Source organism: Pan paniscus, chromosome 8, assembly GCF_029289425.2.
Source record: "Pan paniscus chromosome 8, NHGRI_mPanPan1-v2.0_pri, whole genome shotgun sequence".
NCBI classification, from domain to species: domain Eukaryota; kingdom Metazoa; phylum Chordata; class Mammalia; order Primates; family Hominidae; genus Pan; species Pan paniscus.
In genome coordinates this window covers 73,266,803-73,294,741 of record NC_073257.2, presented here as the reverse complement: position 1 = coordinate 73,294,741, position 27,939 = coordinate 73,266,803, and the positions used below count along the sequence as shown (strand labels likewise).

The 27,939-nt window shown below is 38.3% G+C and overlaps 1 long non-coding RNA gene across 1 annotated transcript in view; it reads right to left on the bottom strand.

Annotated features, from left to right (window-relative positions):
• Positions 1–217: 217 nt before the first annotated feature.
• LOC134731103 (uncharacterized) overlaps positions 218–27,939 on the bottom strand; it is a 76,019-nt gene continuing 48,297 nt past the window's right edge. Inside the window, exons 2-3 of the long non-coding RNA XR_010113188.1 lie at positions 4,389–4,498; positions 218–1,517 (exon numbers count right to left, since the gene is read on the bottom strand). This is a non-coding gene — a long non-coding RNA (uncharacterized LOC134731103). The remainder of the gene's footprint in view (positions 1,518–4,388; positions 4,499–27,939) is intronic.

The following is a 27,939-nucleotide window of genomic DNA, read 5'->3' as shown; positions in this document are numbered from 1 at the left end:
GACTCCAGTAGATAAAGAAGAAATAGCCAAGAGCCCCCTAGGATATAGCCCTGTGATTTCTGCCTGGTAACAACTATGGACACCCAAGGCAACTGGATACAGCTTAGGTCTCCACTGAAGTTCAAACCCCAGAATTCCAGCTTCGCCCCACAAAGAAAGAAGTTTCCATTTTTAGGAAGGAACATTTATAATGAAATGTGAAGCATGTTTTATTAGCAGTAAAGACCTCAGTGATAAGTAGTTGATTAAGTCAGTTTCTGATTTGCTGGTTTGCTAGAAAACAATGTTAACTAACAAAATAGAAAACAGATATTTAAAAAATATATATGTATCACTGTTTCTTCCCTAGACATACTCCTTCCTTCATGAAACATTAGATATTGGGGGAGATTAAATAATAAAATGACATAATGTCTCACTTAACAGAAACAGAATATTAAGTTACAGGTAAATGAATTTTCGAAATAACTGAAATTTACCGCGCTGAGCATCAACTTCTTAAAAATACATCAGATAGAGAAATAAATTTTAAATTACATATATTACAAAAATATAAATTACAACTTTATAAGGTTAATACATGTTATATAATTATATACATACAAATTACAAATTTATGACTTATTTTTTACCATTTAAAGCAGAAGGTATTGACTGTGGCTACTTCTTGATAACATGGGCTCCCTAATCAGGACCATGTATCTCTGTGGCACTCTCAGTATCCTAATATTTTCATTCATTCATTTTGATTTGGCTTTTTATAGTTCTTTACTTTCCTTTTTATTTTCAGCTGTTCAGCATTATTTCAATCTGATGGTTCTAAGAATCTTTCTCAGCCACCCCAAATGCTCTTGTTCTGAATCCTTAGTTTTGAATCCTGTTCTGAATCCTTAGTTCTATCTAATCTGCTATGTACAAGTAGACTAAATGTTAGGGAGCATGTGTATGTATGTGTGTGTGTTTGTGTGTGTGTCTGTGTGTCATAGGATTGTAAATCAGCCTTTAAGGACTCTTCCAAGAGTAAAGTCAGGAGTTTTAGTGACTGGGCATGATAGCCACACTTTTGATAGCTCAGAGTTCCCTTTCTTTCCCCTGGCTCTTAGCTAAGCTCCCAATAGTCAATGTGGCTGATTAAGTGGCATTCTGATAAATGAGGTATCAATGGGCCATGATAGTATATAAATTCTTTTCAACTGAAGCTTTAAGTACACAATGCAACTTTCAAGATCAACTCATTTCCATCCCCACATTGTGCAACCTTGATGTGCGATGTAAATAAAATATTATTGAGCATAAACATCATTTAACACATAAAGAGCAAAGTATTAATTTTGGGATCATAAATGTTTGGAAAGAGAAAAAAAGGGCAGCATATTGAAAAAAAAAAGGCAGCATATTAGCAAACACTCTTCTGATGAATCCTGAAAGAATTATACCAGTCACATGCTTCAGAGTCCCAGGAGGAGCTTGTTGGCTTGTTCACGCGTGTCTGTGGGCCCCAGCTGGAGACTCTGCTTCTGAAGGTCAAGGAAAAACAGTGCCTCCCTGAGTTTTTAAATTTTCACAGTTAATTCTGACCATTGTAAACCACAAGAAATGAACCCTCCGCATTCTCACCCCAGGGTACTCCTTGTCTCTCTGTATGCTATTATTTTTCTCCTTTCTCTCCTCTTCATCTCCAACTCCGTTGTCCATTTCATCCCCTTTCTATCATATTTCTTGTTCCTTCTGCCCTTGCAGATAGCAGAGGCTCCCATGCTCTCTTCAAGAACTGTGAGATCTTTTGGTTTACTAAGGCACTGATCTATGTTCTAAACTTTTTTTGCTCAAAATTAATATATTCTAACATTCCTTGCCTTCCCCACCCACATTGCTCTTTAGTAATTATTTCCTCCTGCTTTTTGTTATAGTGAATGATTTTTCCCATCAATATCCCCAATACATTTAAATTCATTGAGAACAAGCATTATTTCTTACTCACATTGATATCTTCCATAACACCTACTAAACAGTAGTCATTAGATCTATATACATATACATGTAAATATAAACATATATTTAATTAAATTGATGCTATTAATATAAAGTAATAATAATTATATTAATATACTACATTTATGTGTTGTTTCCAAAGCACTTCAATATTCATTATCTTAATTTAAGTATATAGCAAGCCAATGGTTTTAATGGAACCAAAATAGGCATTTATTATTTTGCTTGCCCAGCATTCATTTACTTTTCTTCTGACACCAATACTCTGATTTTCTCTGAAAAATAATCTCTACCCTACTTTTATTCCAAGTGTTAGATGTGGCACTAACTCCTGCCCTGAATCCAGAAACAGTCAAGTGATGGATGTCTGACCTATCAGAGCACTGCATTCCCTGGACCGTAGTGATTGTTTCAGGGATGAACATCAGGTCCAAAAAAGAAAAAAGGGATTAAATTCTGGGACTTTTGTAAAACTGTCAGTAACACAAAATAGCTCATTTCTAATTGGTGTTACTGTGATTTTTAGAATGTAAGCCAACTTGGCAGTGTAAAGAAAGAACCAACAAGGAGAACAGCAGAACTGAGGGAAGAAGAAAATACAATTGACTCTTGATGACATCATTTGAACCCCATGATCCAGCCATACCTAAAGCCTGCATAGAACATTCATTACTTTATGAAAACCAATACATTTCCTTTCACCAGGAAGCCTTTTGAATAGGTTTTCTCCACTTAAAAAAGGAGTCCTGACTAATCCAAAACTAATATCCCTGAAGATTAAAATTGTCCCAAGATCCATCTAAAATCATGTAATTAGCCCTCTCAGGATCAGAATCAGTTCTTAACTAGTGTTTTTTCAGATACCCTTCTCTCACTCATGGACTTTAAACTGCAAAAAGTTTTGAGGACCATGCTAGATTTTTCCTCTCCTCCAATGCACCCCATACTATTACTTCTCTTTGACATAGTGTTATAAAATACCAACGTCCCTTGGCAACATTCAAAGAGAGTCAGAAAACAACTTTCAAAATAAGTTAGTCAGTGGAGTTTTGAAAAAGTCAATTTCTTTGTATATAACCAGACGTGAGACTGCTAGATAGTATGGTAGTTCTTTATCTGCATTCCCATGTTTATTGCCGCAATATTTATGATAGCCAAGAAACGTACTCAACCTATGTGTCCATCAACAGATGAATAAAAAAAAGTGTCTTATATACACAATGAAATACTGCTCAGCCATAAAAAAGAATGCAATCCTGTAATTCACAGCAACATGGGTGAGCCTGGGAACATTATGTTAAGTGAAATAAGCCAGACACAGAAAGATAAATACCATATGTTCTCACTCATATGTGGAAGCTAAAAAAGTTGATCTCATGGAAGTAGAGAATAGAATAGTGGTTACTAGAGGCTGAGAAGGGTAGGAGGAAGTGAGCATAGGGAAGTGTTGGTTAATGAATACAAAATTACAGCTAGATAGGAGGAAGAAGTGCTAGGGTTCTATGGCACTACAGGGTGGCTATAGTTAACAATAACTTAACTGTCTGTTTTCACATAGCTAGAAGAGAGGATATTTAATATTTTCAACACAAAGAAATGATAAATGTTTGAGGCAGTGGTAATGCTAATAATCCTGATCTGATCATTACACATTGTATACATACATTGAAATACCACACTGTACCCCATAAATATGAACAATTATTATGTGCCAATTAAAAATAAATTTTAGGCCAGATGAAGCGACTCATGCCTATAATCCCAGGACTTTGGGAGGCTGAGGCAGGAGGATCACTTGAGGCCAGGAGTTCAAGACCAGCCTGGGCAACATAGTGAGACCCCCCCCCACCCCGATCTATACAAAAATAAAAAATAAAATAATAATTTTTAAAAGTCCACTGTTGCCACAAATTTATTTTACACAGTTAAAATGAGTCTACCAAATATTGACAGCTTTCACAATTTTACTTATCCATAGTATGGGTGAATACAATCAGCCATGTTTCTTTCTATAGTTTCCTTCTGATCCCACATGTTAACACATGATTTGGTCTTTCCCTCCAGATCCAGGTAAGTCACTGTACCATGTGATGAGAATAGAAATTATTCAAGCAGAATAGATTTTTTAAAATATCATGAACTGGGACAAAGGCATGAAATTGATCAAACCCTGCCTATGTGGCATGACTAAATAATTCAACAGCAGATAGTTCTGGCAATTCAGGCAGCTCACAGTAGTTAAGAGTTTAACATCTCTGCCCCAGGCAGAAAGAGGCTTGCTTCAGCTGCTTCAGCAATGCCTATCTGATATCAGCCCAAAATATTGGTCACTGTGTACTTATCTGTCTTCTTTCATAAAACAGAACCTACTGAAACAAGGAGAAAGGAAAACAAACCTGGAGGCTCTTGTGACATGCTGGCTGCCATAGCTGATAGGAATAGGAACTCTCCTTCCACTGGGTAAAAGGTCAAGGTCAGGCTTGTCAGTCTTTATTCACCTGTGAAGCTGAAGAGGTAATCAATCTTGGGGGATTACTTTTGTTTGCTGTTTGCCCATAGTACACACACACACACACCCCCACACACACCCACACACACACACAGGAAATCCTCATTATTGGTGGATTTACAGATTCTGTATTTGCAAATTTGCCAATGTGATAAAATCTGTCACTCCAAAATCAATACCTGTGATGTTTTCATAGACATACTCAGAATGAGAAAAAATTTTAGTTGCCTATGCAGTCCCAACTGAGGTGAACAAGGCCACAACACTTTGTCTTCTTGTTTCAGCTCTCATACTGCTACCAAGCATCCTTTCCACGGTCTATTCAGTGCCATGTTTTTCTCACTTTTTTGTGCTTTTTGGTGGTGATTTCACTGTTTAAAATGGCCCCCAACTGCAGTGCTGAAGTGCTGTCTACTGTTCCTGAGTGCAAGAAGGCTGTGATGTTCCTGACAGAGAAAACGTGTGTTAGAGAAACTTCCTTTAAACATGAGTTATAGTGCTGTTGGCTGTGAGTTCAAGGCAAATGAATCAAAATATATATTAAATAAATAATCACATAAAACAAGGTTACATATTGAGCAGTTGGTAAGAATGAATATTGTGAGCCCACAGGGAATCTAACTGTATAATTTTCCTAGAAGTAATGGTTCAGTATTTCATACTAAGTATTTACAGTTACCATGCAGAATATAACTACTTTGAATAAAGAGACTTGACCATACAAACATATATAATATGCATAGGTGAATGTATATACACATTATTTCTTTTCTTATATATGTATTTACTTGACAGATAAAAATGGTTTATAATTGGCTGCGCACAGTGGCTCATGTCCTTAATCCCAGCATTTTGGAAGGCCAAGGCAGGAGGATCCCTCGAGGCCAGTAGTTAGAGACCAACCTGGACAACATAATGAGACACCCTCTCTACTGAAAAAAAAATAGCCGGGCATGGTGGTGTGAGTTTGTAGTCCCAGCTACTCAGAAGGCTGAGGTGGGAGGATCACTTGAGCCCGGGAGGCCGAGGCTGCAGTGAGCCGTGATCATATCACTGCACTCCAGCTTGGGTGGCAGAGCAAGAGCCTGTCTCAAAAAGTAAAAAAGAGATTTTGAAAAATTGTATGTAATTATCATGTATAACATGTTGTTTTGAAATGTGTATACATTGTGGAATGGTAAATTGAGCTAATTAACATATGCATTACCTCACATATCTTTTTTTTGGTGGTGAAAACACTTAAAATCTACCTTCAAGATTACAGTAAATTATTATTAACTATAGTCACCATATACACATAGATCTTTAATTGGCATCATGTACAGGCAGACTTTCATTCAAATTCCCATTTCTTAGGAGAAATGCTACACTATCCTTTCTGTATTTAACATGACATTCCAAAAATAGAGCTGTGGTCAGAAAACTCAGGGTCTACTCCATCCAGTGCCAGCAGATAAGAGGTTATAAAATACTCAGTGTGGGACAATCTTGACGAGGGTATGAAAAATGAAAGATCTGACTTTGAACCAGTCAATCACTGCTTCTGTTATTTGTCCCAGTAACGATATTCACTGGGGAACCATGGAAACTGTTTATCTGAGAAATAGCAAGAAGGTACAAGTTCTACCACGCTCCCTTTCTCTGGACCTGATCCTAACCTCTGAATCTCCTTCACCACATGTGGCAATTACAGTGGGATCTTTTCGCCCACTCCCTACCTCCCAAGTTTAAGTGAGGCATTGATTTTTCTATCAAATCTAAGAGATTATAGTCATATTGACCAGAGTTTTATGGTCAGCCTCATAACCACAAACCCATATGGCACACCTGCTAGGGAATGCGTGGTGCAAGGCAGTTTGAGGCAATACAGAGAAGTTCAACATAGGGTTAGTATTTTCAGAAATCATACAATGATCACAGGAAAAAAGCGGATATAAAATTCCAATTTTAAACTTTTGAGGACCTTAATTAATTTGATATTTATGTGAGCTAATTCAGAGTTCCCATTAAAATAATTGAAAGCACAGTAGCAGGTCCAATGTCATGACTCAGGCAGAAAGTAGAGTCATGCGCTGATTAGCAATGTTTTGGTTAATGACAGACAGGGTATTCAATGAGGGTTCCATAAGATTATAATGGAGCTGAAATATTCATATTATCTAGTGATATCATAGTCGTCCTCACATCATCACAGAGCAACAAATTACTCATGCATTTGTGGTGCTGCTGGTATGAATAAAACTGCAGTGCCAGTCCTATACAAGTCTACATACATATAGTTATTTTTTATTTTATTCTGCTTTAAGTTCTGGGACACAAGTGCAGAACATGTAGGTTTGTTACATAGGTATACATGTGCCATGGTGGTTTTCTGCACCTATCAACCTATCATCTAGGTTTTAAGCCTAGATGTAGGTTTTAATGCTCTCCCTCCCCTTGCCCCCATCCCCCAACAGGCCCTGGTGTGTGATGTTCCCCTCCCTGTGTCCACGTGTTCTCATTGTTCAACTCCCACTTATGAGTGAGAGTATGCAGTGTTCAGTTTTCTGTTCCTGTGTTAGTTTAGCACATACAATTATGTATAGTATGTAATAGTTGATAATGATAACAAACAACTATATTACTGGTTTATGTATTTGCTATACTTTTTAATCATTATCTTAGAGTGTACTCCTTCTACTTAAAAAAAGAAATGTTAACTGTAAACCAGCCTCAGGCAGGTCCTCGAGGAAATATTCCAGAAGAAGGCATTGTTATCATAGGAGATGACAACTCTATAAGTGTTATTGTCCCTGAAGACCTTCCAGTGGGACAAGATTTGGAGGTGGAAGACAGTGATATGGATAATCCTGACCTGGGTAGCCCTAGGCTAATGCGTGAATTTGTGTCTTAGTTTTTAACAAAAACGTTTAAAAAGTTAAAAAATAAATAAATAATTTTTAAAATAGAGAAAAGCTCATAGCTTGAGGACATAAAGAAAATATTTTTGTGCAGCTGTACAGTGTGTTTGTGGGTTTTTTTGTTTTGTTTTGTTTTTTTGAGATGGAGTCTCGCTCTGTCGCCAGGTTGGAGTGCAGTGGTGCGATTTTGGCTCACCAAAACCTCCACCTCCCAGGTTTCAGCAATTCTCCTGCCTCAGCACCCTGAGTAGCTGGGACTACAGGTGCGCACCACCATGCCCAACCAATTTTTGTGTTTTTAGTAGAGACCGGGTTTCACCATGTTGGCCAGGATGGTATCGATCTCTTGACCTCGTGATCCGCCCACCTTGGGCTCCCAAAGTGCTGGGATTACAGGTGTGAGCCACAGCGCCCGCCCTGTGTTTGTGTTTTAAGTCAAGTGCTATTACAAAAGAGTCAAAAAGTTTAACAAAATTTAAAAGCTTATAAAGTAAAAAAAAAAGTTACAGTAACTAAGATTAACTTATGATTGAAGAAAGAAAAGATTTTATAAATTTAGTGTAGACTAAATGGTTAGAAAGCCTACGGTAATGAACAGTAACGTTCTAACCCTTCATTTTCACTCACCACTCCTCACTCACTGACCCAGTGCAACTTCCAGTCCTGCAAACTCCATTCAAGGTATGTGTCCTGTGTAGCTGTACCCTTTTTTAAAATCTTTTATATCATATTTTGACCATACCTTTTCTTTATTTAGATGTGTTTATAAACACAAACACTTACCATTGTGTTACAATTATCTGCAATATTCAGTACAGTAACATGTTGCATGGTTTTATAGTCTAGGAGCAATAGGCTATACTACATAGCCTAGCTCAGTAGTAGACTACACACTATCTAGGTTTGTCTAAGTACTCTCTATGATGTCCACACAATGGTGAAATTGCCTAAGGATGCATTTACCTGAATGTAATCTCATCATTAAGTGATGCATGACTATATTAGCACGTAAGCCTTGTGAGATAGAGTGTACTATTTTATTTTTTATTTGTTTACTTTTCTTTCAGTGGTAATTATGTGGAATGCTAACAAGGGAGCGCAATACATTGTTGTTGAATTAAATGGAAGGTGTCTGATATTTGGTGATATCATCCTAACCCAAAGCTCTGGCCTTAGACAAATATTGACGGTTATAAATCAATTTTTTTTTTTTGAAACGGAATCTCACTCTGTCTCCCAGGCTGGAGAGCAGTGGCACGATCTCAGCTCACTGCAACCTCCGCCTCCCAGGTTCAAGCTGTTCTGTCTCAGCCTCCTGAGTAGCTGGGTTTACAGGCGCCCACCGCCATGCCCAGCTAATTTTTTTGTATTTTAGTAGAGGCGGGGTTTCACATGTTCCCTAGGCTGGTCTCAAACTGCTGAGCTCAGGCAATCCACCCGCCTCGGCCTCCCAAAGTGCTAAGATTACAGGCGTGAGCCACCGCGCCCAGCCTTAACTCCATACTGCTTTTTTCCAAATTGCTTGAAATGCTTAAGAAAAACAAATCTTGAATCCCAGCACTTTGGGAGGCCAAGGCGGGCGGATCACCAGATCAGGAGATCGAGACCATCCTGGCTAACACGGTGAAACCCCGTCTCTACTAAAAATACAAAAAATTAGCCGGGCGTGGTGGCAGACGCCTGTAGTCCCAGCTACTGGGGAAGCTGAGGCAGGAGAATGGCGTGAACCCGGGAGGCGGAGCCTGCAGTTGCAGTGAGCCAAGATTGCGCCACTGCACTCCAGCCTGGGGGACAGAGTGAGAGTCTGTCTCAAAAAAAAAAAAAAAAATGATAAAGAAAAACAAATCTACTGCACAAGTGTCCCCTGAACATGATACGAATATGATAGAAGGAATGAACACAGATAGACAAGGAAGGAGAGAGAGAGATAGGATATCGGTAAAGGGAGGCAAGTTGGAAGACAAGCACCGAAGCTTTATTAGGCTCTGGTAATGTTGCAGCTAGTTTAGAGTATACCAGCCAGAACATCCAGCTAAACATTATGGATTGAACACATGCATTTACTTTCATTTTTCTCCCCAAATCTATTACAAATAATTATAGACACACGAACTTAGCAGTTCACAAGTTTTTCTTCCTTGCTCATAAACTTTAAAACCTTTTTTAGTTCCTCATTCCTTATCAGTAAGAGAAAAATTAGAATTACCAAGTAAATAAGAAAGTTCTCTAACATAAAAAGAGGGTGGAAAATACATTAAAAATGGCCATCAAAGATGAAAAGATACAAAAATATTATCATAAGAAAACTTAGAAAATTATCATTATAGCATCAGAGAAAAGAGTAGATATTGAAACTGAAAGAAAGTAAAGACCACAGGAAAAAAGAAATAGAAGGTAGAAAATTATTAAATTAATAATTTATACCAAATTCCTAGAACTGAAAGACAAAAGTTTCCAGATTTGTTGGACTAACCTAGTACCCAGTATAATGAAAAAGACCAATTGAAGACCCATCACCAGTACACAAGCAACAAAAACTGCTAGAATGAAAAACTGTCATATAGAAGGAATCAGGAGACAAACCAGTATCAGACATTTTAATGCCAACACTAGAAGCTAAAACCCAAAGAAAAAATGTCTTCAAAATTCAGAGATCAGAGTGATTTCCAAAATTTTGTACTGCTATGGTTTGGATATGGTGTGTTTGCCCCCACTAAGTCTCATGTTGAAATTTGATCCCCAGTGTTGGAGATGGGGCCTAATGGAAGGTGTGTGGGGTCATGCAGGAGGATGCCTCATGGATGTCCTGGTGCCATTCTTGCTGTAATGGGTGCCTTCTCACCCTATTAGTTCCCAGGAGAGCTGCTTATTAAAAAGAGCCTGGCATGTCCTCCACCCTTTTGCTTCCATTCTTGCCATGTGATCTCTGCACACACTTGCCATGAGTGGAAGCAGGCTGAGTGCCTCACTCGAAGCAGATGCTGGCACTGCACTTCTTGTACAGCCTGCAGAACCATGAGCTAAATTAACTTCTTTTCTTTATAAATTACCCAGCCTCAGGTATGCCTTTATAGCAACACAAATGGACTACGACACTGACATGGTTTTGCTGTGTCCCCACCCAAATCTCATCTGAATTGCAGCTTCCATAATTCCCATGTGTCATGGGGGAGACCTGGTGGGAGGTAATTGAATCATGGGGACAGGTTTTTCCCATGTTCTTGTGATAGTGAGTAAGTCTCATGAGATCTGATGGTTTTATAAAGAGAGGTTTCTTACACAAGCTCTCTCTTGCCTGCCAGTTTGTAATATGTGCCTTTCGCCTTCCTCCATGATTGTGAGGCCTCCCCAGCCATGTGGAACTGTGAGTCAATTAAACCTCTTTTCTTTATAAATTACCCAGTCTGAGGTACGTCTTTATTAGCAGTGTGAGGACAAACTAATACAGACATATATCTAGCCAAGTTATCAATAAGTGTGGAGATAAAGACTTTTTAAGCATGGGAGACCTCAAAACCTTTATCATCTATGCCCCCATACTCTAAAAGATGCAGGACAATCTTCTCCACCAAAAGGAATATATTAACCAAAAAAGAGAAAGACATAGAAACAAGGAAACTCAGGATCCCACATAAGAGAGAGGCAAAGCAAGTCCTAAGATGGTAATGAAGTCCCAGGGTGACCCCTGTGCCCAGGCTCAGAAAGCACAAATCTAGACTGGAGCATGAGCAAAGAAGGCTCCCCAGAAGTTCCCTCTACAAAAAAATAAATTAAAACAGATATATCACCTCATATGTTCCAATGTATTCAGAGTTATTTAAATATGACAGAGACTGGAATACATTTTTTCGAACATAAAATTAAGGATTGGACTAGCAGATCTCTAACTCTTTTTCACCTCAAACAACCTATGATCTATAACCCGTGACCCTGCATTCTTGCAAGATAAAATTCATATTTTAGAGCCAAGGTCAAAGATGTATGGTTCATGCACTTACCCGGGAAAAGAGCCAAACAATAATATTAAGAAAAACATTTTATTTATATGAGGATTTTAAAAGTGAGCTATTTAGCCATATAAGCTCTGCTTCCTCCAGTCAAACCACAGCCCATTTCCCCACCTTCTTTCATGCACAGATTCCTTTTCAAGCAGTTTTATCATATGTACTAATCAGGGTTCCCAGAAAGAGGGCTGTAAATAGACCACAAGAAATACCTTTACTAATACTGGAATCTCCCATGGACAGACACACTGGTCTGCAGACTAAGAGAATTTAAGGATTAGGAAGCCACTTAAGTATAAGACTCTCATTAGCCAATTTATCCTTCCATTTGCTAATGACCAAAAATAAAACTTTAAATATGTGTGAAGGGTTCTAAGTAACTAGAAATATAAGTCTATTTCCTTAGAAATCATTTTTTTCTCTTTAGCTTCCATATAATCCCAGTTATGAAGATTGGTTCACACATTTCATATCTAGCAGAAATGAATGCCCGACCTTAGCAGTAAGTATAAAAACAGACAAGAAAACTCTTCTTTCTTTTCACTTTCCACTCATTTCTAGCTTCATTTCCACTCTAGTTGTTGTCCTTAGCTGTACCTTTCCTGTTGCAGCCTTGGCCTGATCCTACTTGCCACACTTTCTCCAACCTCCCCACTATCTTTAGTCTGTCTTTGTCCTCAGATCCCCTCTCCTTCCGGGATGATCTCCAACCCTGCTGCTCCTTATGCCAAACCACTGGGGAAGCACCATCAACAAGTCTTAGTGACAAGGACATTGGTCAAGGGCAACTTGTTCAGACGTTTCAGGAAATCAGGACAAAAAGCCAGTCAATCCTGGGGTTCCCTTCATACTTCAATACTGTCACCAAGAAAACACAATGCAAATTGCATGTAATCTGAAGAATCAGGAAACCCAGGAATGCACAGGGCACTCAAAAGGTAAATGACCACATATGCCTTGGGTTTAGGGAGATATTCATCTGAAGATGTATTTGCAAGATGTCACGTCTGCATTAAAGCTGTAAATTCTTAAATCTGTCTAAACTGGGATTCTTAATGTCAGGGGGAGGCACCTTCTGCTTTGAGTGTTTGCAGTAGACTAAGGTACAACACAACAGCCTGAAAGTGTTCATGCAGACAGCAGAAGGAACAATTCATTACATTGGAAGAACCTAATCCTTCTAGATAAGTATACCTTTGTATATAAAACTTACATTTAAAGAAAAAAAAAAGTTAAAGTCCATGAGAGGAATTGCAAATTCACCTGCTTACGGGTAATTTGTCAGGAGGTAACAGAAATGACTGGCTATGGGCACGTGTTATGGATGGGAATGGGGGAACCATAGGGTATTAGAGGGGAAAGATCCTATATAGGAGCAGTTGCTGCTTAGCTCCAGCCATTTGCTGTCATGCAATAACATAAGCCTAGTATCAACCTCTGTTTCACTCTTTAATTGTAAAATTTCCCAGATTTTAAAATGCTACAAAGGAAAAAAAAAATCTGTAAACTTGCACCAATCTAACCTGTTACAGTTTAGAGAGTCATGCAAATTTTTATCTTTCCCAGCCAAATGGCTCAACAAATGAGCGGCATCAGTAAGGTTTAGATAACCCTCTTGGCAACATTTCCAAATTTCAAATACTTCAAACGTGACCTCTGGCTCTTTACACATGCCCTTCTCTCTCATCGACGTCAGCAGGAGTTAAGAATTTATCAGATCAATTATATCAAGATTTTCAAATGTCAGATCTTCTTTTCATCTACCCTATAGCAAACACATTTATTTCATAATCCTTTGAAATATGGGATTTCAGCCTAAACAAAGAACATTGAATTGTTTCTATTTAAGAAAATATTTATATTAATCAGAGGCCAAAAGAGACTTATGTGAGTTGACCAACGATCAGTTCTCTGTGAGTTGCATTAAAAACGTTTGACATCAAGTTAGGTAAAAGTGTCAGGAAGTATTCTTAAAGCTTGGCTGCTCAGGAAGGATTTAGGGATGTGAGTGTTCAGTTGAGCATTAGGACATTATTGGTGTTTTTCCCCAGCAAGTGTTTGGCAGATACTGTTTCCTCAGGATATGATTGTCCAATTCCTTCTTTAAATTTAAGCTAGTATTTTTATTAGGGCACATGGATTAGAGAGGATCCATGTGCCCTAATAAAAAGAGAAATTGCTTGGCAAAAGGTAAAATTCAAACACTAAGCAACATCTTAAATTGAATTGCCTTGAAATAACCTTACAACAAGGTTATAAAAGTTTAAAACATTTTAAGGGTCAAAAGCTCTGAATCCCATGGCATTTCTAATTAGCAAAATTCAGTTCATAGAGGGGAACTAAGCTCTCAAAATTAAATCCAGCTGACGCTCCCAACGCTCCTAACTAGTACACCTGACTGAGCCATGGCCTCCATTTTTTCTATAAGACATTTGACTGATGTTACAATGAACAATTACACTTAGTAAGTTATTTTCTAGAATGTCTACTCATGGGTTTTATGCTTACAATGAGTTACTTACATTTTTCTCAAGTCAGTTTATGCCAGTTTACTTACTATTAGAATTACACAATTAAATACACACAGACTGAGGAAATATGAATGTGGAAAGAGAGACTTTGGTTTCTATAAAAACCTGGTTGAGTACATTAGAAAGAGTTCATAAAAGCAAGTTTGAAATAAAATTAATCAGTAGGATGTGGGTGAGATATCCATGAAAGAGTAGGATACATTTGTAAAACTTTAGACAGACTCTGCTTTCAGACAGCTTTACAATGGTCTTTAACTTCAAGCGCTGCTCTTAATAAATGGGAACTAGTAGAAACAGTAGAAAATGTATTGTGGGTATAATTTATACAAGAAAGACAAGTGAGCATTCCAATTAGTGCACCTACACTCAAAGGAAAGGCACTGGCTTTTCATCAGAAAAAATTGACAAATAAATACTTAAAATATGTGCATCTTATTTTCACGAATCTCTTTTCAATTACTGACAAATTTATCCACCAATGGCAATCACATTAGATAATAGAGCTGCTACTATGGACATTTCAAATAAACCTTATGTTTAATCTAAACAAGGTAATATTTCTACCAAATGTATGATGTTTTAAACGCTTGTCAACATAGAAATTATCTCCTCAACATACAATCATGTCAACCTACTGCAAAGTTTACATTGCAGTGGACTAAAATCAAGGTAATGCCTATGGAAAATTCTCCATTGTGAGGTGGCTTTTTACTCCATGATCTGATGAAAACTTTTATGTTTACAACTAATACAAATTGATTAAATGACTTTATATTTCTAAAATAACTCTGTTATAGAAATCTCTGAAATACTAATAATTAGGGCAAAATTTCAAGATTTGGTCATCATTAGTAATATTATGTACCAGACACTTTGCTAAACACTATCCAAGTTTGTATGTTTGTTTTGCACAGCACTTATTTTATACATGAGAAAATTAAGTTCCAGAGATAATAAAAAGTTGTTCATGGTCACTGTGTGTGATGTACGGGGCAGAGCCAGAGCTTGGCCTTCAGTCTCCTGAGCTCTAAAGCTGGTGCTTATTGTCGTTATGATGTTATCAGGAGTTCTACAGAATATGCCTCTTTGATGTTACTCAACTAAAGGCCCCTAGATTCTTTAGGCTATCCAGATTTTATCTTTAAAAGTTACCGCATACAGTTTTGAAATCACTGGTTGTAATGTGTAATTACATAATTTTAAAATACTAGATAATTCTTCACAAAATTTCTTCAGAACACAAAGGTATTCATACTCATTATTAATAAGAAGTACTTCCAAGGAAGGATATAAAGAGAATAATTCTGGGATTTTATTTTAATTCGTTTATCCACACATCTACTCCGGGCCTTATGCTCAGCACCGAGAACACAAAGGTGTCTAAGACATTGTCACTGGATTTAAGAAACACATGGTCTGAGTGAGGAAGAGACAATGAAGTAGTTGTAACATAATCTGACAGCAGTTCTAACGGAGATTCCATAGTAAATGCAGTAGAAACTAGGAGATAGTGAATGTGCAGGAGGGTCACCTAGGCAGGGGTAGCTGACACCTCCCACAGAGAGGAGCCTTTTGTCACCGACATTCTTTCAGTTGCTGGTACCTGATGCTAAGAAGAAGCAGATGATTTTACTCAATTTTGATATTAACTTTCTACAGAGTGCATTTACTACTTGCCGTCTCTACAGAATGAATTCACTACTGCCCGCACCCAGGTGGAGCATTCCCACCACACTGCCTTCTCTACCCTAGGGCGCCACTGTGAATTTGAAGTAGGTCTTGCCAAATAGCAAAAATGGGGACAGTCATTTTAGGCAGAGAGAGAAGTCCTATATTTGAACAGGCATGGTAGTATGAAAAAACAACTAGGCAGGGCAAGAAATTTGTTATACCTAAGCACAGGATACAAGGAACCAAATTACTGTAAGGATAACCTAAAGTCAAGCCTGAATCTTAGCGGACTGGCTCAGGAATCTGGATTTTATCCTATAGGCAATGGGCAGACTGGGTGGTCTGATGTCTCTAGAGTCCTAAGTTTAGCTCTTGGCTCTGCCATTTAGCTACCACACAATCTCAACCTGTGAACCTATTGAACCAAGGAAATGACATAAGGCCTACCTCATAGTGTGGTTGTGTGGATTAAGGGAGATGATGAATGCTGAATACCCTGTTTGGTACTTGGAAATGAGTGGACAACACACATGAGCTTATTGAAGGAGTTTAAACAAAAGAATGATGTAATTGGATCGGTGACTTAGGGAAAAAAAGACACTCTGGCAACAGTGTGGAGTCAGGAAGATAAATAAGAGATTTATTTTTGCAAAACTACAAGTAAGGAATGGGGAACGTCTGAATTCTAGGGAACATTAGTGGTACTTGAAGCAGGCAATAGGTTCTAGGGATATTTGGGGCAGAAAGGGTGGACTAAATACGAGGGAGGAAAGAGCTATTTTATTAGCAAACTAATAATCAAAATGATTCACATAATGTGTGTGTGTGTGTGTGTGTATAAATGATTTCTTCTACATTAAACTCATTTATTTTTACATCTGGGTTGGGAATCAACTATACCAAATCCAGTTCCGATTCAGCGCTAGCTGGCTCTATGACCTGTGCCTCAATTTCTTCATTCATAAATATGAACAAAATGTTCATTCTACCCACACATAGGATTTTGAGAAGAATGAGGAACTGTATTAACAATAACTGCAAGTTCTATAATAGGTATTGAATTAATAAGAGTGCAGTTGTCCATGGTTATATACAATGTTTTGGAGGAAAAAGTTAATACGAGCTCTATGCTATTTATTGCAACTTTTCTTTAAGTCTCAGATTATTTTAAAATAAAAAGTTAAAACAATGATAAAGGTGTGAATACATCTGAAACCCATGTGTGAATCTTAATAGCTGTCATCAGACATGCGGTTTGCGGAGAAATGGGCCTATTCAAGCTGAGTTTAAATGATGTTCCCCTGGTGGATTGAACGACTGCCCAGTGACACACTGACTCTTGGAAGCTCCCTTTTGGCAGCTTGCTGAAATTTGCTCTTGCCAAACATTTCTTTCTTTTCATGTAAGAATGACAGTAAACAGCCAATTCAAACAAGAACTGTTTGGCTTGTTTTAAAGAAGCCTTTGGAAAACTGCTTTGAGTTGCCATTTGTCATTGCCACCAAATCCTGGGGAAGTGGGGGGTGAAACTGCAGTGTCATTCCTTAGCCCATCTCCAGGAGCTTTTCTTATTTGTTCTTTCACACAGATCAGAAGGTCCATGTGGAATCTTCTTGGAACCGAAATCGCCGGCGCAAGAAGGGCAGATGAACATTTTTTAATTGAAAAGTAATACTGTTTAGCAGCTTCCATTTCCCTTTGAACAGAAGACTTTTTTGAAGTTTTGATTAATAGGGCACATTAGTCAGAAAATAAGATTTATGTGTGTGTTCTACCATGCTGAGGTTATAGGTATGAGCACAGAAAAAAAATAAAAATAGTTGCTGCCTATTGCATGTTTATAATATGTCAGCTACTGGGCTATGGATTTTCCACATATAGTATTGCTTTGTTTCCTTCTAATAAACAAACAAGCAAACAAAAATACTTTACTAAAAAGTAAACAGGAGTTTAGCATGAAGCAACTTACTAAGAGTCTCTACTTTTAAACTCTTAGACTAAGTAGACTCTTATTTCAGAACAGTTATTCTTATCTAACACGATATATGGCAACTAGTCGGGGTAGATCTGAGTTGTACTTTAAGTAAGAAAATAAATACATACAAACAGCCTTCATCGAAGTCATCTATCATTGCTGTGAAACTACTTCAGATGAGCCCATCTTACAATCACCCACTCCCCCATCCAACGACAGGAAAAATATTTTAAAGCACCAGCACTGACTGAAGCAGAGCCTCTCCCAGCAACATAATCACTGGATTACAATTCTCCTCACACACATGTGCAAAGGAAGGTCTTTCGAATAGAGCAAATACTCCATTAAATACTCAATTAAAGCCATTTCCAGAACGTAAAAGAATGTGATTTAGGTCACACACATGATGTCAGAACTATGGATTGAATCTCATCAATGCAATGAAGCAGAAGAAAATAAGATTGAAACCCGTTGTTTGGCTTCATGTAGCTAAAACAACTGCCTGATTAACTAAATTTTTCTCTTTCAAACCCGTTGTCATGGTACTGTGCAGAGAGAATCTTAGACAGAGCCTGCAGAAAACAAAAAATTTGTGACATCTTGCCCTGACCCTTATTTTGCAATTATATTAGGGCTGTCATTCTGGGATGACGTAAAATCACTACAGTCTCTTAAAAAATCTCAGAAATTCAGGAGAAAATAGTCAAGGCATCAGTTCAAGGCCATATTTTAAATTATTTTAAAGATGGCTTTATTATTTTCAAATATTGTGTACATTTGAAACTCAGATATATGTGAGTACTAAAAATAAATCCAATTAAGAAAATGAAAAAATGACAAAAGGCCTCTATTATAAAGTAATATATCAAAAATATACAGTTATTTCAGTACCCAGACATCGATTGCTTTACTCTGGGATAAATGAACTACAGGTCAGGTGCAATGGCTCATGCCTGTAATACTAGCACTTAGGGAGGTCAAGGTGGGAGGATTGTTTGAGCCCAGGATTTGGAGACCAGCTTGGGCAACATAGCAAGACTCTGTCTCTGTGAAAAATTTAAAATTTAGCCAGATGTGATGGCAGGTGCTTGTAGTCCTATTTACTCAGGAGGCTGAGGTGGGAGGATGACTTGAGCCCAGGAATTGGAGGTTACAGTGAACTATAATCACATCACTGCGTTCCAGCCTAGGCCACAGAGTGAGACCGTGTCTCAGAAAAAAAAAAAAAAAAGACACTTTTACTCAAACAAAATTACAGTAATGATGATAGTCATTAATGTTTATTGGACATTTAGAGCATGACAGAAGTTTTACATGTATTTTCTCACTTAATCTCACTATAGCAATTTGACATAGGGTCTAAGGTGATGATATTTTACAAATGAAGAAGCTGAGATTGAAGAGAGTAAGACTCCTGTCCAAGATCACACAATTAGCAGCGGTGGGGCCCCTGTCCACTAGATGTCATGGCCTAAAGCCTTAACTCCACCCCAAACCACCTCTAAATGAGCACACTCTAAATTGAGGGGTGTCATGGATATAGAGAGGGGAATGATAGACAATGGAGACTAGGAAGGGTGAGGAGGTGGGAGGGGGGTGGATGATAAGACATTATTTAATGAGTACCCTGTATGTTATTCGGGTGATGGATATTCTAAAAGCCTTGAGTTGATCACTACACAATCTATGCATGTAACAAAATTGCACTTGTATCCTGCAGATTTATATAAATAACTACAAGTAAACTGGTGGGTATCCTGAGCTGATTCTTCTCAGTTAAGTTTCTCATCCATCTTTAGCCCCTCTTTCCAATCTTACTAAAACTAGAGGGCTCTTTTCAAATAAAGACTCAATGAATGATAATCAATTAATAAGTTTAAAATGTAAAAGCAAAGCTCGAAATCTAAAGCAGCTAAGCTGAAATGCCTAACTCAAAATAAAGGCATTTTACTTCAACAAAAACTTTCAGGATTTTAATCTGCTTTCTCCATTGTTAAGAGACACATTTTTTCCTTGTTTACTGAAACTATTAAAGTGAAGTATTTGGGTGATGGGCACACTAGAAGCCTAAACCTCACCATTACACTATATATCCATGTAACAAACCTGCGCATATATCCCCTGAATCTATAAAAATAAAAAAAAACCTCATAAAAATCTTGTTTAAAAGACAGGAAAAAAGAACACAGTTAATAATTTCTCTACACCTTGTTTTCTTATTTTGTAGAATGGTAACAATAAAACATAATTTTTTATAAAAAAAGAAGTCTTTAATGAATAGTATTCTTTTTGTTGTTGTTGCTTTATACAGAAAATTTCTAGAAAACTTCACCTTTCTTTGTTCTCTGGGTTACATTATTATAGAGACCATAAGCATGCGTTTATGAGGGTGACAATCTTTCTTGCAAAAGAATGGAGCAGCAAGTCTGTGGGAAATATTGGAAAACATAACTACTTAAACTCAAAAAGAAACAAAGAATAATTTTTCTCTAAGCCAAGAAAATTCTCATTCTTTAGGATCCACATTCAACTTGATACTTTCTGTAATATATTTTAGCGAGTGCCTTGGAGATGTGCGTAGCGACTGTGGAAGTCTCTCTTTAGTCTCCTTCCCCAGACCCTGCACAGCGAAGACAGCAGTAATCCCATGCCGTCCCATGCTCTGAAGATGCAAATAGACACCAAAAGAGAATTAAATCAGAACACACACTGCAGCCCAGGAACTGTGTTTTTTGCCCCTAGAGGTTCAAAAGTGGAAGATTGACAAAATATGCACCGTGTTTCCGTTGGCAGTAGTGACAACTCATTATTTTAGAACACAATTCCTAATGTTCATAACTTAACAATAAAAGGAAACTGGCAATAATTCCTCATCTGTAATGTGTTTGATAGACCATGACTCTGATTTCCCCTCCCCACTGGATTATTAAGTAGAAAGTCAATATGAATATGCAATAGAGTTGTATAATTCTTTCTTTTTTTTTTTTTTTTTTTGGCAAACTGGTCTTTGCTCCTAATTCCCAGCAGTATCAATTAACAACGCATAATTTTATAATAGAATGCTTGAAAGTACCGGGCTGGTGCTGTAAAAATTAATTATCTTGAGCTGATTTCCTGTAGACACCATTAATCAATATTATGCCACCTCACAAGCAGCTGCTCGCCTTCTTCCCAGTGATTCAAGAGAGGAAGGAATGTGAATAAGGTGCTCACATGGTCTACAGGTATGTGGGTGACATTTGAATTCTTAACATCTTAGAATATACAATCCTAGCAAGAAAGTGAATATTTTGGTTTTTAAAGCTGTTAGCTAAAGTTCTTAAGAAGTTCTCAGAGTGGACCAGGCGCGGTGGCTCACGCCTGTAATCCCAGCACTTTGGGAGGCCAAGGCGGGTGGATCACGAGGTCAGGAGTTTGAGACCAGCCTGGCCAACATAGAGAAATCCCGTCTATACTAAAAATACAAAATTAGCTGGGCGTGGTGGTGCATGCCTGTAATCTCAGCTACTCAGGAGGCTGAGGCAGGAGAATCACTTGAACCCCAGAGGTGGAGGTTGTGGTGAGCCAAGGTCATCACGCCATCGCTCTCCAGCCTGGGCAACAAGAGCGAAACTCCATCTCAAAACACAACAACAACAACAACAACAACAACAAAAACAAATTCTCAGAGTGATCTAGATTAAATGACTGAATTAAACAAGGTATGAAGAAAGACTTCTCATAACAATGGGAACTAAAATTTGGTCATTTATTGATGCCAAACTCTAGAAGTTATGCACAAATATGTCAAGAAGTGCTGCATACAATCATTTGGTATATTCAGAAATAAAATGATGCAGTGTATATCACAGAGGGTTTCTTTAAATCTCTATATCAGCATGAGTATTTGAAAAGGGCATTCACTATAGAATGAGAAAACATGAATTCCATGGCCTTGCCACCTTCTATGGGGCCACCTACATTCCATAAGACAATGTAGAAACTAATGTTGCCCCTTCCTGGATGAAGATTTTCTCATCTATATTCAGATGGAAGATGGGGGTAATCTCTAAAGCTCTAATTCCTTGATTTGAAAACAAAGGGTTTAGAGTGATTCACACAAGCTTGGTCTCAACCAAATCTTTTCACACATATTCGCCCAGCAAATATGGAATACCTGGGCATGCTGGTTTTCCAGGCCTGTGCTGCCCAGTGCTGCAGCTATGACACACATGTCACTATTGAGATGTGCTGTGTCAAATACACATTAGATTGCAAACAGTCAGTATTTTAAAAAAGAATGCACAATATCACCATAATTTTATATTGATGACATGTGGATATGCTATTATTTGAGATATATGATTAAACAAAATGTGTCATCAAAACGCATTTTCCTTGTTTTCTTTACTGTTTGTAAGGATTCTTCTGCTATTGGACAGCCCTGATCTAGCTCCCTGCTGCTTAGCAGCAAGTGAAACAGACTAGCCCTCTCTCTTAAAGAGCTTGCACTTGAATGGAAGGAGAAAAGAATAAACAAGCAAGTAAATAATTAATTTTAGATAGCAGTGCTATGAAGATTACAAAATATTAAATAGTGCCAGAATACTTTTCTTTAGATAGAACAGTCAGGATAGATCTTTCGCCAGGTGACATTTAAGCTGAGACCTGAATGATAAGTCATGGCAGCTCTACAGAGATCTGGGAAAAGAATGCCCCGGGAGGCAAGAAAAGTAAGCCCAGAAGCCTTGAGGTGGTTGTGGAAGCAGACTTAGGATGTTTGTTTTTACTGGGCCATTAAATGTTTACATTTGTAACACAACCTTTATCAGAAGAATTATTTAGACTCCATAAGGTATTTATGGGGAAGTAAGAATTTTTAGAAACTCTCATATATATTACCTCTTCATGACTCTTTCTATATATAAAATTGTGGTGACCATTATACAGATGAAGAAATCAAAGCTCAGAGCCACTTAGGGACCTGTCCAAGGATGTCCAACATGGAAGAGAAGTGGGGATTGAAGCCCCCATCGTCACCCCTTGGATCCAGGGCTCTTTCCTTCTGGCTGCCCTTTTTTATCTTCACCCAAAGTATACAGAGTACATAAAAAAGATCTCCCAGCAAATGGGTGATATCTTTGCCATTCTTTTCCTGGCCTGTTGTTTATTGCTCAGTGGCTCACAGAAGAAGGAGAAGTGGGTTTGGAAAAATACAATCACCACCATCAAATACTTGACAAATTGGGGACGCATATTTGCCCTCAGGTCGTACAATTATTACAACACTGTTCATTTGCAGAAACGAAGGAAGAAACTCTTAATCCCTTTTCTCCTTCCTCTCCTTTTAATTATTGAATGTGAATCTTATCCATTACGCTTGTTAGATGCCATAGCAAGCTTTGTCATTTGTGGTTCAAGATGGCCTTAGAGAGACAGCTGATCGGTGCAGATCCGAAAAACAAAGAAACCTGGGTTTGAGTCATCTCAGCACCACCACTTACAGCCTGTATGATCTCAAACTACATAACCTTGACAGTGTAAGTCTCTGTTTCTTCAGCTGTAAAAAGGCCACGAAAGTACCTGCCCGTAGAGTAGTTGCGAGGGTTAAATTAGAGGATCTGGAGAAAGTACCCAGCCCAGAAGCCCATGGCAACCCCTCAATAAATAAATGCTGCTCAATTCTAAGTATGAACATACTTCCAAGGCTGCTTTTTGGAAGCAAGTAGGTTGTCCTTAAGGCTGTATATGAGGTTCAAGGGAGCTTTAGTATCTCCTTCCCCAAGTTACCTCCTTGCCTTATTTACTGATGTGTCAGAATGGAGGCAAGAAGGCAATTTTTCCAATTTCTTCTTCTGGAATTCTGCAAACTCTTTTGGAAAACCCTTAAGCATCATCTTAGCTCTAGTGCACAGATCTAGGATCCCAAACTTACAAAGGACTCCAAAAATCTAGTACAGCATCCTGTTATGCACAAGTATGTCCTTAAGATAGCCTTTTCTCATGGAGTGACAGAGATTGCAGGGAGTGTGCTGGAAGGCCCATTTGCTTCTCAGTGGATATCTGTTTAGCTCTGAGGAGCATACACAAACTCCAGTTTGCTTAGAATTTGGACCTTATATTTTAAGTAGAATATCTAGCCTGAATTTCCAGTTTGCAACTTTGACATCAAAGACATGGAACTATCATTTCTTCTGAAGGCAGTTGCTTTTCTAGTTTGTGTGTCCACCTTTTTCATTTATCTTTCCCTCTAATGCCTCCACACAATTGGCCCCAAGATGAGTCGTATCATTGAGAGATCATTTAGCTAAAGCCTCCTATCAGAGTTATTCCTTAAAAGGTGGAGTTCTGGAATACTTAGGAGGTGCTCAATGGGCCTGACTTAGACCATTAACCTTTCCAGTCTTCGCCAGCTAAGAGTTTTCTGCCATTCTTTATCTTTATGTCCAGATAAAGTACCTTAAAATGATTTGCAAGGACATCCAAAAGAGGGCATGGATGGCAAAGAGAAGATAGGATGGAATTTAGAACAAGAAGGGATCTTAGGTTCATCTACTCCAACTTCAGCATTTGTCTGTGAAGGAAATGAGACCCAGACAGATGATGACCTGTCCAGTAACACTCTGCTCACAGCTCAGGAGCACACCCCAAATCCCATGACTTCCAAGCTAATGTTCTTTTCCACTATCCAATTTACCAGCCCCAGGAATAGCTCAGACTCTTATCCTAAGACTATTCTCCAGCTGTCCATGTCACAAAAATTTGGAAGCCTCAGCACTGTGAACTGAAAGGACCACTGCCCTTAGTGTGAGGAGATGGAGAGTCAAATCGAGCTGTCATCCCAGGAAGTAACCAGCAACCTCTCTGAGCTCCTGTTTTCCTGATACCTACCTAGCAGATATCAACTGGGGCTTATACCTGCCTTTGCTGCTTCTCTGAATTGTTATGAAAATCAAGCGCTACAAGGAATGTGAACTTGCTGTGAGAAGTGTTAAGTGTACTTATTCTCAAATTCCACTGACCTAAAAGGCAGAGAGCTCTGGATGCCTGAAGGGAAGGGATACAGCATCTGCCAAGAATGCCACCATCCTAACAGACATGGAACTAAGGCAAATGGCAGCTTTGGGGAGGGAGGAACACCAGGAAGGGGAAGGAAGAAGGAAAAGGCCTATGATACATGGTGTTATTTGGGTGACTAACTATCCCAGTTATCCTGGTTTCAGCACTGAAAGCCCCATGTCCCAGGAAACTCCTCAGTTCCAAGCAAACCGGGATGGTTGGTCACCGTAAAATAAAATACTTTGTAAGACCCTACAGTTTTACTCACTTGGTCATTATAATCACTTACAGGACATTAAAAATATTTTAACTTAAGAATTATTCAATAGCTGTGAACTTTATATTACTCCCTCTTCTCTGAGTTCAAGAATGTGAGGCAAACCTAGGTTAAGGTTTTTAAAATACATTTTTCTGCATCTGATGGCCACTGGTTTATCTCCCACCTGATAGAACACTGTAAACAGCAGCAAAACAACAGCAAGGTAGAATGAGCAAGTAAAGATCAGGGTAAGAAGATTAGAAAACATCAAAGAATACTATTGATAGTCATTCTGTTCTACCCAATCAACTACCACCTTGCATCATGGTTGTCTGTGTACAAAGGTTAAGAAGCTTGTCAAAGCTCAATATCCAACATGTTATTTAATCTTACATTCCCTTCCCTCTCTACTCTTCTAAAGCCCACCGAGATTCGCAGTTGCTGAGTCCCAAAAACACAGAATATCTCTAACATCTATTGTTAAGTGTGCACTTTCAAAATGAAAGGCAGTAAAAGGCATTCTTTCAACTCTATTTATTCCAATTGGCTTTTCTGGTCAAGGCCCTTAGCGTATGATTTCTCTTGGCCAAGACTGGAAAGAGTGTCACATTCAATATTCTAAACTATTCATCCCAAGTTCTGAATTAGGAACGGGCAGTCTGCCTGAATATATACCAATTCTAAAATCTATTCCAAAGAGGTAATTTTGCAGTGGGAAGAATAACTTTTTTAGAACTGTGTGCAGAAAGCGTACCAAGAAAACTGAAGGGCTTTGGAAAACTTCTGGTGTGCAACCACATTTCTAATTTTCACCAAAATATTTATTCTGGTTCCTCTTCTCTCTAGAGCAGATTTTTGAACATATGGCTTGAGGACATTTTCTCTATCTTTCTGTCTCCCTCACCACCTTGTGTTTCAGTTTTGTAAGGAGAGACATATATGAAAATGATGTGTGCTTTTTTTCATTCAAAATATGGGAAAAATTAGAAAATAAAATATACTAACAAGTGGCATTCCTAAAGAACCTATATGAAATGCTTGCAATGAATGCTATTGCCATACAAGCTATAGGGAGCATTTTAGATTTTGTCCGATGTTATTCTCACCATGATTTTTTTAGATCATATACAATTATGCCCATGTGGAACTAAAAATAGGTTTAAATTCTGATGAGGTACAAAAGCAGGATAAAATGATAGGCATGGTACACTGACTAAAATAATCAATAGTACCCCATAGTTCTGAACTTTCAAATGTCCTTGAGAAAAAATGTTCTGTATATGTCAGAGTGAATTATTGCGGGGGATGACTAAGGGGGTCAAAGAGGGCCCTATTTGCCTATGTAAACATCTGATGAATTCAAAAGACCACAAAAAAGACATCATTTGTCTTTAAAAATAAATCCAGTAATTTGTGCACTACACATTCCATCATCAGGCGTTAGTTTGTGATGTGCCTTGAAAAAAGATGTTCTACTATATTTTATCTTTTTTAATACCTTATTTGTGACTGATTTCTCTGAAGTCCTATACACAGTCTGGGCTTGTGTATCTCTGTGTCTCTCTCTTTGCAATCTCATATTAACAGCACTGGCTATGTAATGAGAGTATTTACTATATAAAAAGTCTTAAGGATTCTGCAAATATTAACTTAATAAATTTAGTTAATGTCAAGAATAGTTGATACTATTCTCATGCCCATTATACAGAAGAGGAAATCAAGCCCTGAGAAGTTAAGGGACTTGCCCAAGATCACAGACTGAATGCCAGAACCATGATTCAAACCCAGATATTTGCTGCTCATACTCCAGATACCCTCTTGTTTTCCAGTCCTTTGATCCCTTAGAGGCTTTCGCCAACCTGGTGACTTTGTACACAGTCTCTTTGCCTGCAGAACCCTTCCCTGCTGGTATCTTCTCATCTTTTCGCTCAGAGCCTAAATGCTGCCTCCTTAGGAGGCATTCCTTTTACCCTATTTAAAGTTAAGCATCTCTTCCCTGTCATTCTCTCTCTCTGTCCCTTACTTGTACCTTTCACATAAAATACAGCATAATTTGTAATTATTTTTTACCGTAGTCAGCTTGTTTGTTTCTCTCAGACTCCTGCACTAGAATATTCTTTTTTTTTAATTTTGTTTTCTTGAGACAGGGTCTTGTTCTGTTTTCCAGGCTGGTGTGCAGTGGCGTGATCATGGCTCACTGCAGCCTCGACTTCCCTGGCTCAAGCAATCCTCCCACCTCAGCCACCTGGGTAGCTGAGACTGCAAATGCGCACCACCACTCCTGGCTAATTTTTTTAAAAAAAAATTTTGTAGAGACTGGGTCTCACTATGCTGCCTAGGCTGGTCTCAAATTCCTGGGCTCAAGCAATCCTCCCACCTTGGCTTCCCAAAGTGCTGGGATTACAGGTGTGAGCCACCACAGAATATTCTTTACACAGGTACATTGCCTGCCTTGCTCACAGCATTATCCCCAGCACTGAGTGCAGTACCTGGCTCATAATAGGAGTCCACTTATATTGAATGAATGAATGAGTATTAAAGAACTCTCTACATAGTCCGGACAGATCACCTACTTGAGGCAACTACCATGCTAAACTGAAGCTGTGTTCAGATTTTGGTTCAGGAAATGAGGTTCTGGATCAGGGTCATTTAGAAAACATGACTCCAGCATATTCCATGAAGCTGGGTCCAATCTCAAGATTTTGTAGATATCCATCTTCCTGCAAACGGCAATAGTCATGTTACAGTACCCTGCATCAAATGCCAAATGCTGCCTGGACCTGCACCATGGAACTGGTAAATTCAAACCTAGAAGTAACAAGGCTGGGCTGGAAGGGAGCCAGTCTTGCAGCCCCTGTCTTCTTGTGATGTCTGCAGATATATGTTTCTGCCTCCAATTCTAATTTTTATATAAAGCCCATCTAAAAGTTTGGTAGTGTACAGACAATTAGGTCCTCAGCTATTCCCCTCAACCTCGGAATGAAGGTAAGACTAAGAAGTCTTACTTTTGAAAGCATTATCACATAATTATCTTATCTGTGCTTCCAAATGGAATAGGAG